This window comes from Loxodonta africana, chromosome 25 (assembly GCF_030014295.1).
Source record: "Loxodonta africana isolate mLoxAfr1 chromosome 25, mLoxAfr1.hap2, whole genome shotgun sequence".
Taxonomy (NCBI): Eukaryota; Metazoa; Chordata; class Mammalia; order Proboscidea; family Elephantidae; genus Loxodonta; species Loxodonta africana.
Genome location: NC_087366.1, coordinates 23550445 through 23563774, shown reverse-complemented (window position 1 = coordinate 23563774; position 13330 = coordinate 23550445). Strand labels below are relative to the sequence as shown.

General features: G+C 40.4%; 1 protein-coding gene across 1 annotated transcript in view; it reads left to right on the top strand.

Moving 5' to 3' along the window:
- AXDND1 (axonemal dynein light chain domain containing 1) overlaps nucleotides 1-13330 on the top strand; it is a 190812-nt gene that overhangs the window by 10460 nt on the left and 167022 nt on the right. The window lies entirely within an intron of this gene.

The following is a 13330-nucleotide window of genomic DNA, read 5'->3' as shown; positions in this document are numbered from 1 at the left end:
GTATTGTAGCTTCATAATGTGGAAAACCTTCAAGAGCAAGTGTGTAATTCCAGGTTCTCTTCAAACTGAACCCTTACCCTGTTTCAGATCAAAGCCTAAAATACCATTTGTTGTTTTTATATCCTTCCCCAAAATATTCTAAATGTCAGCATTTTCCCCAGGAAGATTGTGACCTGACCATTTTCTAAGTACAGCCCATTTATCAATTTACTCCCTGCATACCCCTTTCTTAAATGTCACTTCATTTGAAAGAAATATTTAAACTTACCATACTTGGGTAAGCAGTAGCCTTTCTGAAGTTCCATTTTCTTATGTGAAATAATGAAAGACTTGCCCCATTTTTTGTAACTCCAGGGATATTATGAAGCACAAATGAGTTAAGGGATATGAGAACACTTGTAAAACTATAAAGTGCTATTTAATTATAAGGTGTAATTACTCAGCTGTGTCAGTGCTAGAAAAAGTGGCATAAACTTGGCCTAGGGTCTTTAGTGTCATAAAGTATCTGTATATTTTTTTATGCCTTCATATCATGGTTATAATGATTAATAGTAATAATTAGTAAATATGAGATGTTTGAAGTACTTTGAAAAAAATAATTACCAGCCTATGGATGTGGCAGTAAGTTGTCATGAAAATTTTAATGTCAAATGACTTCTGACTGGGAACGTTTTAAATGTGAAGGTCCATATTGTGGTAGGCATAAGAATGCTCACCCTGTCCAAGATATCCACACCATAATCCCCAGAAAGTGTGCATGTATTACTTTACATAGAAAAGGGACTTTGCAGATGTGATTACGGTTAAGGACCTTGAGATGGGGGGGATTATCCTGGATTATCATCGTGGGCCCAGTCTAATCACATGAGTCCTAAAAAGTGGAAGAGGAAGGCAGAAGAGAGGGTCAGACAGATGAGACAAAAGAAGGAGGAGAGATTTGAAATTTGAGAAGGACTTGACCTGCTGTTGCTGGCTTTGAAGATGATGGAAGGAGGTCTTTAACCAAGGAATGTGGGTGGCATCTAGAACCTGGGAATAGCCTTCCATTGACAACAGCAAGGGAATAGGGGTCTCAGTCCTACAACCATAAACAATTGAATTCTACCAACAACCCAAATGAGCAAGGAAATGCATCTTCCTCTAGGGTACTCAGAAAGGAACACAGTCCCAACCAGTGAGACTTGGACATGTTGGACTTCTGACCTACAGAACTGTAACATAATACATTTGTGTTGTTTAAGGCACTAACTTTGTGTTAATTTGTTATGGCAGCAATAAAAAACAAATATACGTATACACAGTTAATAGCATAGTTTAACAAGAGGTAACTTGTCCAGCAACCTCAGGTTACTATCCAGAGCACAGCAGTAAAATAAGAAACAACCAAACTAATATCCTCAGAGTAATATTTTTGAGGGCTCTATCACCAGAGTTCGATGCTGAAAATAAAACACTCTAGATATTTTAAGCAGGAAAGAATTGAATTTAGGAAATTAGGTATTTACAAATTGTTGGAAGGGCTAAAGGAAGCAGTGCCTTTGGGAATAAGGCTGCCACAAGAAGTATGAGTTCAAAAGTATACTCTTTGAATAGACACTGGTTCAGAGAAGATATGTAAATGGCCAATAAGTACGTGGAAAGTTGCCCAACGTCATTAATCATTAAGGAAATGAAAATCAAAGTCACTTCATGGCCGCTAGGATGGCCATAACCAAAAGGATGGGCAAACCTTGGTGAGGATGTGGAGAAATTAGAATTATACATTTCTGGTGGGAATGTAAAATGGTGCAGCCCTTTTGGAAAACAGTTCTGTGGCCCCACAAAAAGTTAAACATAGAGTTAACATGTGACCCAGCAATTCCACTCCTGGGTACGTAGCTAAAAGAATTAAAAATATGTATCCACACAAAAACTTGTACTTGGATGTTCATAGTGGTATTATCCATAACAGCCAAAAAATAGGAACAACCAATTGATTGATCAATGGATAAACAAAATGTGGTGTATCTATACCAAAACCAAAAAACCAGTTGCATGGAGTCAGTTCTCACTCATGGTGATCCTATGTGTGTCAGAGTAGAATTCGTTCCATAGGGTTTCCAGTGGCTGTGATCTTTCAGAAGTAGATCACCAGGATTTTCTTCTAAACGCCTTTGGGCGAATTTGAATAATGAAATATTATGCAGCCATAAAAAGGAATGAAGTACATACATACATGCTACAATATCGAGGAATCTTGAAAACATCATGCTAAGTGAAAGATTACAGACACAAAAGGCCACATGTTATATGATTCCATTTACATGAACTATCCAGAATAGGTAAATTCATAGCGGCAGGAAGTAAATTACTGGTTTCCAGGGGCTGGGGCCAGGGCGGAATGGGGAGTGACTGCTAATGGATAAGGAGGCTCTTTTTTGGATGATAAAAATGTTCTGGAATTAGACAGTGGTGATGGTTGTACAACTCTGACTATATGAAAAAATGTTGAATTTTACCCTTTAAAAAGGTGAATTATGATTATTTATTGAATTATATTGCAATAAAAAATATATACCCCCAATTAAGTTATCTAGTGCTCCTATAACAGAAATACCACGAGTGGATGGCTTTAACAAATAGAAGTTTATTCTCTCACAGTTTACTAAGCTAGAAGTCCAAATTTAGGGTACCAGCTGTAGGGGAAGGTTTTCTTTCTCTGTCAGTTCTGGGGAAAGGTCCTTGTCATCAACCTTCCCCTGGTCTAGGAGCTTCTCAGTACAGGAACCCTGGGTCCAAAGGATGTGTTCTGCCCCTGGTGCTGCTGTCTTGGTGGTATGAGGTCCCCCATCTCTCCGCTTGCTTCTCTCTTTTATGTCTCGAAAGAGATGGACTCAAAATATAACCTAATTTTGTAGATTGAGTCCTGCATCATTAACATAACTGCCTCTAATCCTGCCTCATTAACATCATACAGGCAGGATTCACAACACATAGGAAAATCACATCAGATGACAAGATGGTGGACAGTCACACCATACTGGGGATCATGGCCTAGCCAAGTTGACGCACATTTTGGGGGGACATAATTCTGTCTACAACACCCCCTTAGCTGTGATCCCAGGATCAGAAAGCTGAACTCAAGAAGCTGTCACTGCTGTTGCTGGTGCTGCATTGCCTCTCTAAACCTGGGTAGCGGGAGAATGGATCCTGGAATGCTACTTTAGAAAAGTCACATTTCCGTGATGTTGCTGGCAGAATCAGCTAAAACATGGCAGGAAAAATGGCTCTTGCCTCACTTCTACCTCCAAACCTTGCAAGAGTGCACCTGATTTGTGGAATTGAATTCATACCCAGAACTTCAGTTTCAAGGGGGTCTGGAAAAGCACTTTCCAACCTCTCTGCCCAAAAGAGGGTATCCAGTACACACAAGGGCTTACCGTGTGGCCAGCAATACGTTAGGCTTTAGAAATATAACCCGACAGTCCTTAAGAAACTTCTACGTTCATAAGCCACGTTATCAAGGAAAGATTGTATATTATGTTAAATATATTCTGTTTTGAAAGGCTGAAAAGTTTTAATCTGTTTTAGAAAGACTCAATGTTTTATTACCTTAAAAAGTATACCTCAGTTATTTGGAAAACAGCCTCTCTGAAATACCTCATTCCCTGTCAGGGAATATGTTTAGATAAAAGACATGCTTGTTTATCCATGTAACTCAACCAAGGATGTCATGGAGAAAAATTTGAACTCAGTTTGATAGTCTGAGGGCTGGAGAATGGGATGAAGAATAAAAGTCTAATAAAATCCAGTTTTTATGTTATAGCTAAGAAGCAAAAAGATGCAGCCCTGCTGCACACATATGTCACCTAAGTTGGAGCTGACTCGATGGCAACTAACAACAATGAAAGAATCAAAGTTCTTCTGTTTCTCTTTTTTAAATATAGATTTTCCAGAGAAACGAATGCTGGCGATTTGCAAGAGTGTAATTAGGAAATAAAACATATCCATAACTATTTTTTAATGAAAAATTATACTCCAACAGATAAAGCATGTCTGTTTTCCCTAAATATAAGATACCTAATAATTCAATAATAGAAATATGAAAGACTCCTAAAACAACTCTTTGAGAAAATTTCAATGACAGTTACCAAGCCAACATTTCCTTTAGAAAGGTATGTGTATGTGTGCATATATGTGTGTGTGTCTATATGTAAACCCAAAACCAAACCCTTTGCTGTTGAGTTGGTTCTGACTTATAGCAACCCTAATATATATATGAAATAATTCACTATTTTTTTAGCTAATACAGTTATATTGGCCAACTTCTCCAGTGTTTATCGGTGTGATAAAAACTAATCACTCACCATCCTGAGAACAGCTTTTAAGATCTTTGTGATTATCTCAAGCTCGTGATAGGGTGAAACAGAGGAACAAGCACAAGGAGTAGGAATTAAAGATCTAAGCTGTCTCTCTTGGGCATATACAACAGAGCCAGAATATCATAGCATAGCACAGCAATAACAAAAAGTAGTTTTTACTAGCAGTAAACCCATTGCCATCAAGTTGATTCTGACGCTTAGAGACCCTGTAGGACAGAGTAGAACTGCCACATAAGATTTCCAAGGAGCAGCTGTGGATTTGAACCACTGACCTTTTGGTTAGCAGTGGCGCCTTAACCACTGCACCACCAGGGCTCCTTACTAGCAATATGCACCCTTAAAAATGTTTTATGGTCAAGGTTGTATATTTCAGAATCCTCCTAGGGTACTAGAATTGACCTGTTGCCAACATCAGCTTGTATGCCACATTGGCTGCCAGATGACACTACCTTCAAATCATGCCCCCCACCCTCCTTTTCATCATACTGCAACTATTATGATCATTCTAAAAAGGCACTTAAAATGTCACTCCAGTATAAGAGCTAAAACCATTAAACTCTTCGAAAAAAACATAGATAAATCTTTATGACCTTGGATTTGGCAATGGATTCTTAGATACGACACCAAAAACACAAGCAATAAAAGAAAAAATAGACAACTTAGGCTTCATCAAAATTAAAAACGTTTGTGTATCAAAGGACATTATCAAGAAAGCGAAAAGACAACCTCCATAATGGGAGACAATATTTGGAAATCATATCTGTTAAGAATTTAATATCCAGAATATATAAATAATTTACAACTCAACAATAAAAAGACAGCCCAATTTAAAAATGGAGGAAGGACTGTAATAGACATTTCTCCAAAGAAGATATACAAATGACCAATAAGTATGTGAAAAAAATGCTCAACATCATTAGTAATCAGAGAAATGTAAATAAAAGCCACAATAAGATACCACTTCTCATCTCCTAGGATGGCTATTATCAGAAAAAACCAGAAAATAACAAGTGTTGACAAGGATGTGGAAAAATTGGAACTCTTATGCATTACTTACTGGTAGTGCAGCTGCTGTGGAAAATTTGGCAATTCCACAAAAAAGTTAAACATAGAATTGCCAAATGACCCAACAATTCTACTCCTAGTTATATAGCCAAAAAACATAAGAGCAGGAACTCAAACCAGTGGACATTGCAGCAGCATTCACAAAAGCCAAAGAGTGGAAATGACTCAGGTGCCCCTTAACAGATGAATGGATAAGCAAAATATAATACAGTAAAATCTGCAAAAGCCAGAACCTGTGTAAGGTGGAGAAAAAAAGCTCAAATGTTTTCCACTAAAACGAGTTACAGAAAAGTGGTAAGACTGTACCCTGTCAAAGGTGGAAAACTTGTGAGACCCAGAAAAACGAAGCGGTATCCTTGAGTTCCCGCTCTCCCAGTTTTCACTGTATATGGTTACAGTGGCATATTATTCAGCCATAAAGAGAAAGTTCTGATATATACTATGACATAAAAGAACCTTGAAAATATGCTGAGCTAGATCAGCCAGATACAAAAGGACAAACATTGTGTGATTCCCCTTACATGAAATATCTAGAATAGGCAAATGCAAAGAGACCGAAGTTGGTTAGTGGTTACCAGGGGCAGGAGAGAGGGGAGAGTGGAAAGTTATTGCTTTAGGTTACTGTGTTTTTCTTTAGAGCGATGAGAAAGAATCAGAAATAGATAGTGGTCAAGGGTGTACAACATTATGAATATAATTGTCACTGAATCGTACAGTAAAAATAGTTTAAATGGCAAATTTATGTTCTATATGTTTTACCACAATAATATTAGGGAAAAAAAGTCACTCTACCTTTAGAACCATTCTTTCTTCCCTTAGAATAAAGCTCAAATTTTTTAGCGTATCTTGCAAGGCTTTCCATGATTGGGCCTGTACTTAGTCCTCCAATCTCAATACCTTTATTCTCCATACTTAAGCTTTATTAAACTTTCAGTTCACTGAAGTCACCTTGTGGTGACTTGTTTCTTTCTACCTGAAATACTTTTCCTAAGTATGGGGTTTACTTGCTAAATCCAATTCAATTTTTAGTTCATTTTTTAGTTGCCACTATTTTCTGAGGCTTTCCCTGACTCAGTCTAGACTGTATTTAGGTGTTAGCACCTTGTTCACTATCATAATAGTCATCATCTTACACATTTTTGTTTTATTTGTGACTCTATCCCTTTATATTGAAAACTTCACAATGATAGGAATTGTGTCTGTATTTTTAAAAAAGTTTTGTGTCCCTTTCATCTAGCGCATTTTTTGCCACTTACAATGTGCTCAATAAGTATTTGCTGAGCAAATTAAAGAATTTTAAGCATTTTAATGTACAATCCTAGAACCTAGGGTACCCAAATCTAATGGTATTCTAGTTTTGTCCTGGTTCTAGACATTGGAAACACCCTCTAGTCTGGAGTATTCTTGGTTTTTAGCTCATACCAAGTGTGAACTCAGAAATACAGTGTCTCTAGATTTGTGGGCTGCTGTGAATTGGAATCAACTTGATGGCAATGGGTTTTTTTGTATGTTTGTTTAGATTCGTGAGCAAGTTTGGGGCCTTTCTATCAGATTTAATTCATGTTTGTAGCTCACATCAGATTATTATTTCCTGAAATGAATGGTATTTCATAGGTGATCTGTAGTTCACCATCCAGAGAGTCTCCAGATTTGTAATCAAGCAGATTCTTTGGGATGGCTTTGGACCCCATATTTTCATCCAAGACCACATGTCCACTTGCCTTGTTGTTATTTGCCATCAAGTTGATTCCGATGTGTGGTGACCCCCTGTGTTCAGAGTAGAACTGCTCCATAGCATTTTCAAGGCTGTGATCTTTCAGAAGCAGATTGCCAGGCCTGTCTCCCAAGGCACCTGTGGGTGGATTCCAACCGCCAACCTTTTGGCTAATGCTTAACTGTTTGCACCACTCGGGGACTCCTCCACTTGCCGTACACGCCTGTTTATCTAGATCATCACCAGAATTTCATGCCTCCCAAACCATTTATCATCAGAATTCTGATTGCCCCATATGGCCCTGCACATTCGCTAATCAAGTTCAGTCTTCCATTCCTCCACTTTCCCAAATCCCTGCACTGTATCCTCTAGAATTCAGTTTTTCATCAGCATAGTTCCCTATGTACTCAATTCCTTCTTTCAATGCTTTCTTTACCTTCTTGCTTTAACTTAAACTCTGACTGTCCTTTGAAGATACCAGTTTATCTGCAGCCTTTTCAATTAGAAGCTGTTATTGTTTTCATATTCTATGTACTTATCACAGGTTGGGCTCTCCAGGAAGCAGACACAGAAATGGATTTTAGTATGCAGGATATTTACTAGGGAGTATCCTTGAGATTGACACCTGTGGAAAAGAGTGGAAGAAGCAGGATTGGGTAGAGGAAACAGTGAAGCTGCAGTGCAGGTCCAACAGACTTGTCAATCCCGCAGGGGTCTCTGGAACTGAAATGGCCCATCAAAGTTGTCCTGCATTAGGCCAGAATGGCAGAGACAGGAAGTGTACGAACTTAGGTAATGTTCTCAGCAGGTGAGGTGATTCCTGAGGGTGCTGACAGTTAAAAGTTGTCCACTGACAGCGCTCCCAGCAGCTGGGGCAACAAGTCATTCTTTGAAGGGAGTTTTCTAGTTGCCACATCTTCATGTCCACCACTTGCACTGCTCATATCACTGCTTCATATACAGTTCCTTCAGGATTCGTGGGCTTTTCTTTCTAGGGGAAATTTTGAAGAGGAAGATTAGTGTGACAAACTATAGCCTTCACTGCTACAGCTGGTCTAGGACCATACTGAGTTGAAATTGTCCTCATCCTTACCTACCACTGCTGCTCCCTTCAGTGGCTTACCTGGTAGACATGATCCAGATTTCATCCCTGAGGGGTCTGAATCCTTCATGTATTCTAACTTCAGGCCACTTCTCCGTCACTCACAGTTGATCATCAGGTTGACCTCTGTCCATTAGGAGAATTTTTCCTTACCACTTCCTTTCAAAGTCACCCCTGAGTGAGGCTGAAGAGAAGCTGCCATCAGTTTTGGCTTGTACCCACATACTGGGTCTCTCCACCCGAAAACTAAGCTTGGGCTTTTTCCTTCTCTATCATCTGGCCGTAAGGGATTTCTTCATATAGTCATAGGTGTGAGCTGAGGGAGGGGTGCTGATGCAACAAATAATGAATGACATAGAGGTCTGGCTCTTCTTGTTCTTGATCCTGGATGTATCACCTCCATCTTATGATTGTTCCTAAGCCTTGCCAGCTTTATGACTAACAGAACCCAGCTTACGGTGGGCAGTTCTGGATGCTTGGTCACCTGATGTCCCATGGTCATGCCTCCGGCCTCAGTTGGGTCTCAGTAGCAAGCCAGGAGTTGTTTCTCGAAAGACGTATAATTCTCTGCTGTAGATGGTGTGCCTTGTTGCAGAAACCCAGGGATTTGCATTTTGGTTGTCCCATAGGAGCATGCCATAAACTCCACATGGCATCTTTTTCCACCTGATATTTTGAATCCCATAGAGTCCGCAAGGCCATATGGCCTAAGCAGCAGGCACTGCAGCCTGTACCTATTGCAGAGCCCTTTTCCTGTCCTGGGCCTCCTCAAAACTGGCAGTCTTTCATATCACCTAGTATTTCGGCTGGAGCCGTGTTACCAGGTGTGAAAAATGCGGCTTTTAGACCCCAAAAAGCCTATCAGATACATGCTTCCTTCTTGGTGGTAGGAAATGAAAGATGCAATAATTTGACTTTACTTTGGATAAGATGCTCTGTCATGCCCCTCATCAATGGGCCCTTAAACACATGTATTAATTTTGATTTATTATCTCGGCCAGTGTTGTGGTGGGGTGGGGGGAGGGAGAAAGTTTATGAGGCTTCTACTTGGCCTTTTCCCACTATGATAGCTCTTATTCCACAAGTCAAGGATCTAATTTGAGGGCTATGTGGAGTTTTTCTATTCCAATTATACATTGAGGGACTGGGAGTATGACCACCAGGTAGGAATATGGACTAAATAAACCCACTGTGAACCTGACCTTGGTCAGGACCCATATTTATTACCTGGCCCCACATATTCCTACTCCAACATGGGGCCATGATCTCTGGCCAGCTTCAACCTAGTATCCAAAAAAAAAAAAAAAAAACCTTTGAAATGCTGGATTTCCTCCTTTCCCTAGTGTACGGTTACCTAGTTAATGGCTGTAGGTCACTTTGAGGGAGGATTGGGGGAATATTACAGTGTACACTTGCCATGGTGTTTCTGGGTCTTTCCTCCTGGTAACCCAGTCTCCCACTTTCATTAGTGAGTTCTGTATCTGAAAACTAGCTTAGGTTTGGAAACTACATAAGGGATTGTGATGGTTAAGGTTGTATATCAATTTGGGTGGGCCACGATTCTCAGTGGTTTGGCAGTTATGATGTAGCTTGGCAGTCATATGATATGATCACCTTCATGATGGGATCTGCTGTGAGTAGCCATTAGGTTGAAAAGGAGAGTCTTTGGGCATGTGGTGTGTATCAAATTTGAGTGGACATTCTGGCAAGGCTCATGGGCTTTTGCTAGCTCTTGATCCTACCACTGGCTTCTGTTCATCTGACCTCCAGTTCTTGGGACTTGGGCTAGCAGCTTACTTGTAATCTTGCCTGCCGATCATGGGATTCATTGATCTTCACAGCCTGTGAGCAAGAGCCCTACTCTCTGACCTGCTGATCTTGGGTTATGCCAGCCCCTGTGACTATGTGAATCAGGAGAAGCCTCTATCCTGACCCATGGACTTGGGATGTTCCAGTCTCTACAACTGCATGAGCCATTTCTTTGATATAAATCTCTCTCTATATTTATATGCTTCACTGATTTTGCTTCTGTAGAGAAGTCACCCTAAGACATTTGGTACCAGGAGTGGGGTGCTACTCTAATAGATACCTACAGTGTGGAAGAGGTTTCGAACCTGTGAATGAATAGAGGCTGGAAGAATTTTAAAGTGCCTAATAGTAAAGGCCTAGCTTGCCTTGAAGAGACTGGTGGTAGAATTATGGACATTGAAGACAATTCTAGTGAGGACTACAGGAGGAAGTGAGGAGAGCTGTTATACTGGAGGCTGCACAGATGGTGAGAAGCAGCAGCAGAGAAACGGCAGCAGCAGAGGGATGGCAGTACCAGACCCAGGAGACCAGTGCAAGACGGCACTGGAAGTGACCCACGGAGCAAGAGAGCTGAGTGCCTTCCAGCTGAAGTTTACTGGTGGAGTGGAGCTCCACCAGGCACTTATTGGTGGAGCCGAACAGCTTTGGAACGCTTGCCCCAGCAGGGCAAACAAGGGCAGTGAGGCACTAGGGGCTAAGAGGCCAAGGAACCAGGATGCAGAAGCTGAAGAGACAAGGAACACGAGAAGCAGAGCTACCTCAGTCTCAAAGGGTAGGGCCATGACCTCTGGGGTCTCAAAGGGTGGAGTTGCCACTCAGGTGGACTAGGAGAAGGGGTCTGCCCAAATTCAAGGGAGCAGAGTTGCTATTTCAGTTGTCCTGGATGGCAGAGCTGAGGCCCAGGGCTGAGGGGCCTCTACTCAGAATCTGGAGAATGTGGCTAATACCCAGAGTCTGGAGGATAGGGCCATTGCCTGAATGGTCCTAGAGAACAGAGGGTTATTTTCAAACCTTGAGAATAAATGTAATACGTTCTGCTGACATGCTTGGTACCTGTTATGCCATCTTTTCCTCCAGTTTCTCCAATTTGTAATGGAAATGTCTACCTTGTGCCTATTTTACCATTGTACTTTAGAAGCAGATAACTTGTATTCTAGATTTCACAGATGAAGAGTTTTTGGATTTTGGTCTTGGAGTTGAATTAAGACTTTTGCTATGATATGATGAGGTGAATATGTTTTACATGTGGCAAGGACGTGAATTTTTGGGACCAAGGGGTGGAATGTTATGGATTGAATTGTGTCCCCACAAAGTACGTGTCAACTTGACTAAGCTATGATTTCCAGTATTGTGTGATTGTCCACCATTTCGTCATCTGATATGATTTTCCTGTGTGTTGTGAATCCTGCCTCTGTATTGTTAATGAGGCAGGATTAGAGGCAGTTATGTTAATGAGGCAGACTCAAAATCTACAAGATTAAATTGTGTCTTAAGTAAATCTCTTTTGAGATATAAAAGAGAGAGGTGAGCAGAGAGATGTGGGGACCTCACACCACCAAGAAAGCAATGCCAGGAGTAGAGCATGTCCTTTGGACCTGGGGTTCCTGCACTGAGAAGCTCCTAGACCAGGGGAAGATTGATAACAAGGACCTTCTCCCAGAGCTGACACAGAGAGAAAGCCTTTCCCTAGGGCTGGCACCCTGAATTTGGACTTCTAGCCTTCTAGACTGTGAGAGAATAAATTTGTTTGTTAAAGCCATCTATTTGTGGTGTTGGTGTTATAGCAGCACTAGTTAACTAAGACAGGAATATAGATTTTATATTGATTGCTCTCAGCGTCAAGATCATTCGTTATTTCTCCTGATGGCACAAGTTGAGTAGTATCCTTGTTGCCTGCTTATCTATTTTGCCCCTAGGGACATTGTGTTCTATTAATCATCTCCATAACTCTTAGCAGATCAGGTCTCCTTGGCTGCCACTCCAGTTGTATTGTACATTACACGTTTGCAGACACCTGACTTTTGATAGTTAAGCACTATCATCTGGCCTCTATTTTTGTTTTGGTGGGAGGGGGTCCTATTATCTCCCCTTGTTATCAGTGAACTTAATATTGTAATTGCTTCTCCTCCTATCTGCCCTTGTCCTAAAGCCCATTAAACCCCTTAGTGATGCTGGTGCCCTTCTTGCCAGCCCTCTTAGTGACTCCTGGTGGCCTTGGTGTATCCTCTGGACCTTCCCATGAAACATAATTATCTGATATATTTTCTGGCTTTGGGCATATTGGCATAAATACTAATTGCAGTATTGTTTGTAATGGCAAAAATTGGAAACAACCTGAAAATGTTTATCAATAGGAGGTTAATAATGGTATATACATGCAATGGAATCCTATGTGGTAAGGGAAAAAAAGCTCATTATCTACTGACATGGAGTGATCTCTAAAAGAGTTAAGTGAAAAAAAAACCAAGGTGCAGAATTGTGTATAATAACAAAAAAAAGGGGGAAAAGGTACATTACTAGGATGTATAAGATGAATGTCAGTGCCTGTTTCTCCTTGCCAATACAGTGTGTTATCAAGTATTTTTGTCTTGGCCAATTTGATGGATGAAAAATGGTACTTCTGGGATTTTTAATGTACATTTCTCTTACTGTGTACAACAGTGACTATGTTTTCATTTGCTTGAAATCTATTTGCATTTATTTAAGTGTGTGTGTGTATGTGAACATGTTTTTATATGCTTAAGAACTATATTTATTTCGTTTTTTGGGAATTGCTTACTTTTCTATTGATTAATGGCTTTTTTCTTATTTATAGAAGGAATTTATAGGAAGTTATCTCTTTGTCAGTGATAGGATTAGAAAATGTATTTTCTCAGTTTGTTGATTTACCTTTTGTACTTACTTTTGGTGGTTTTTGTCAAGTAAAGTTAAAAAAAAAGTATGCAGTCAAATTTACCAGTCTTTTTTTGTGTTTGGTCTCTAGGTGTGATTGTTAAGGTTATGTGTCAACTTAGCTAGGCCATGATTCTCAGTAGTTTCGCAGACGTTATGTAATCATCCTCCATTTTGTGATCTGATGTGAGCAACCAATCAGTTGAATGGGGAGCTTCCTTAGGGTTGTGGTCTGCATCCAATATATATGGATGTTCTGGCAAAGCTTGCTCTTTCTCAATCCTTCATTCACCTCGCCATCCTCTAACCTCCAGTTCTTGGGACATGAGCCAGCAGCCTGCGGCCTGACCTGCAGATTTTGGGTTTGCCAGCTCCTGCAACCACATG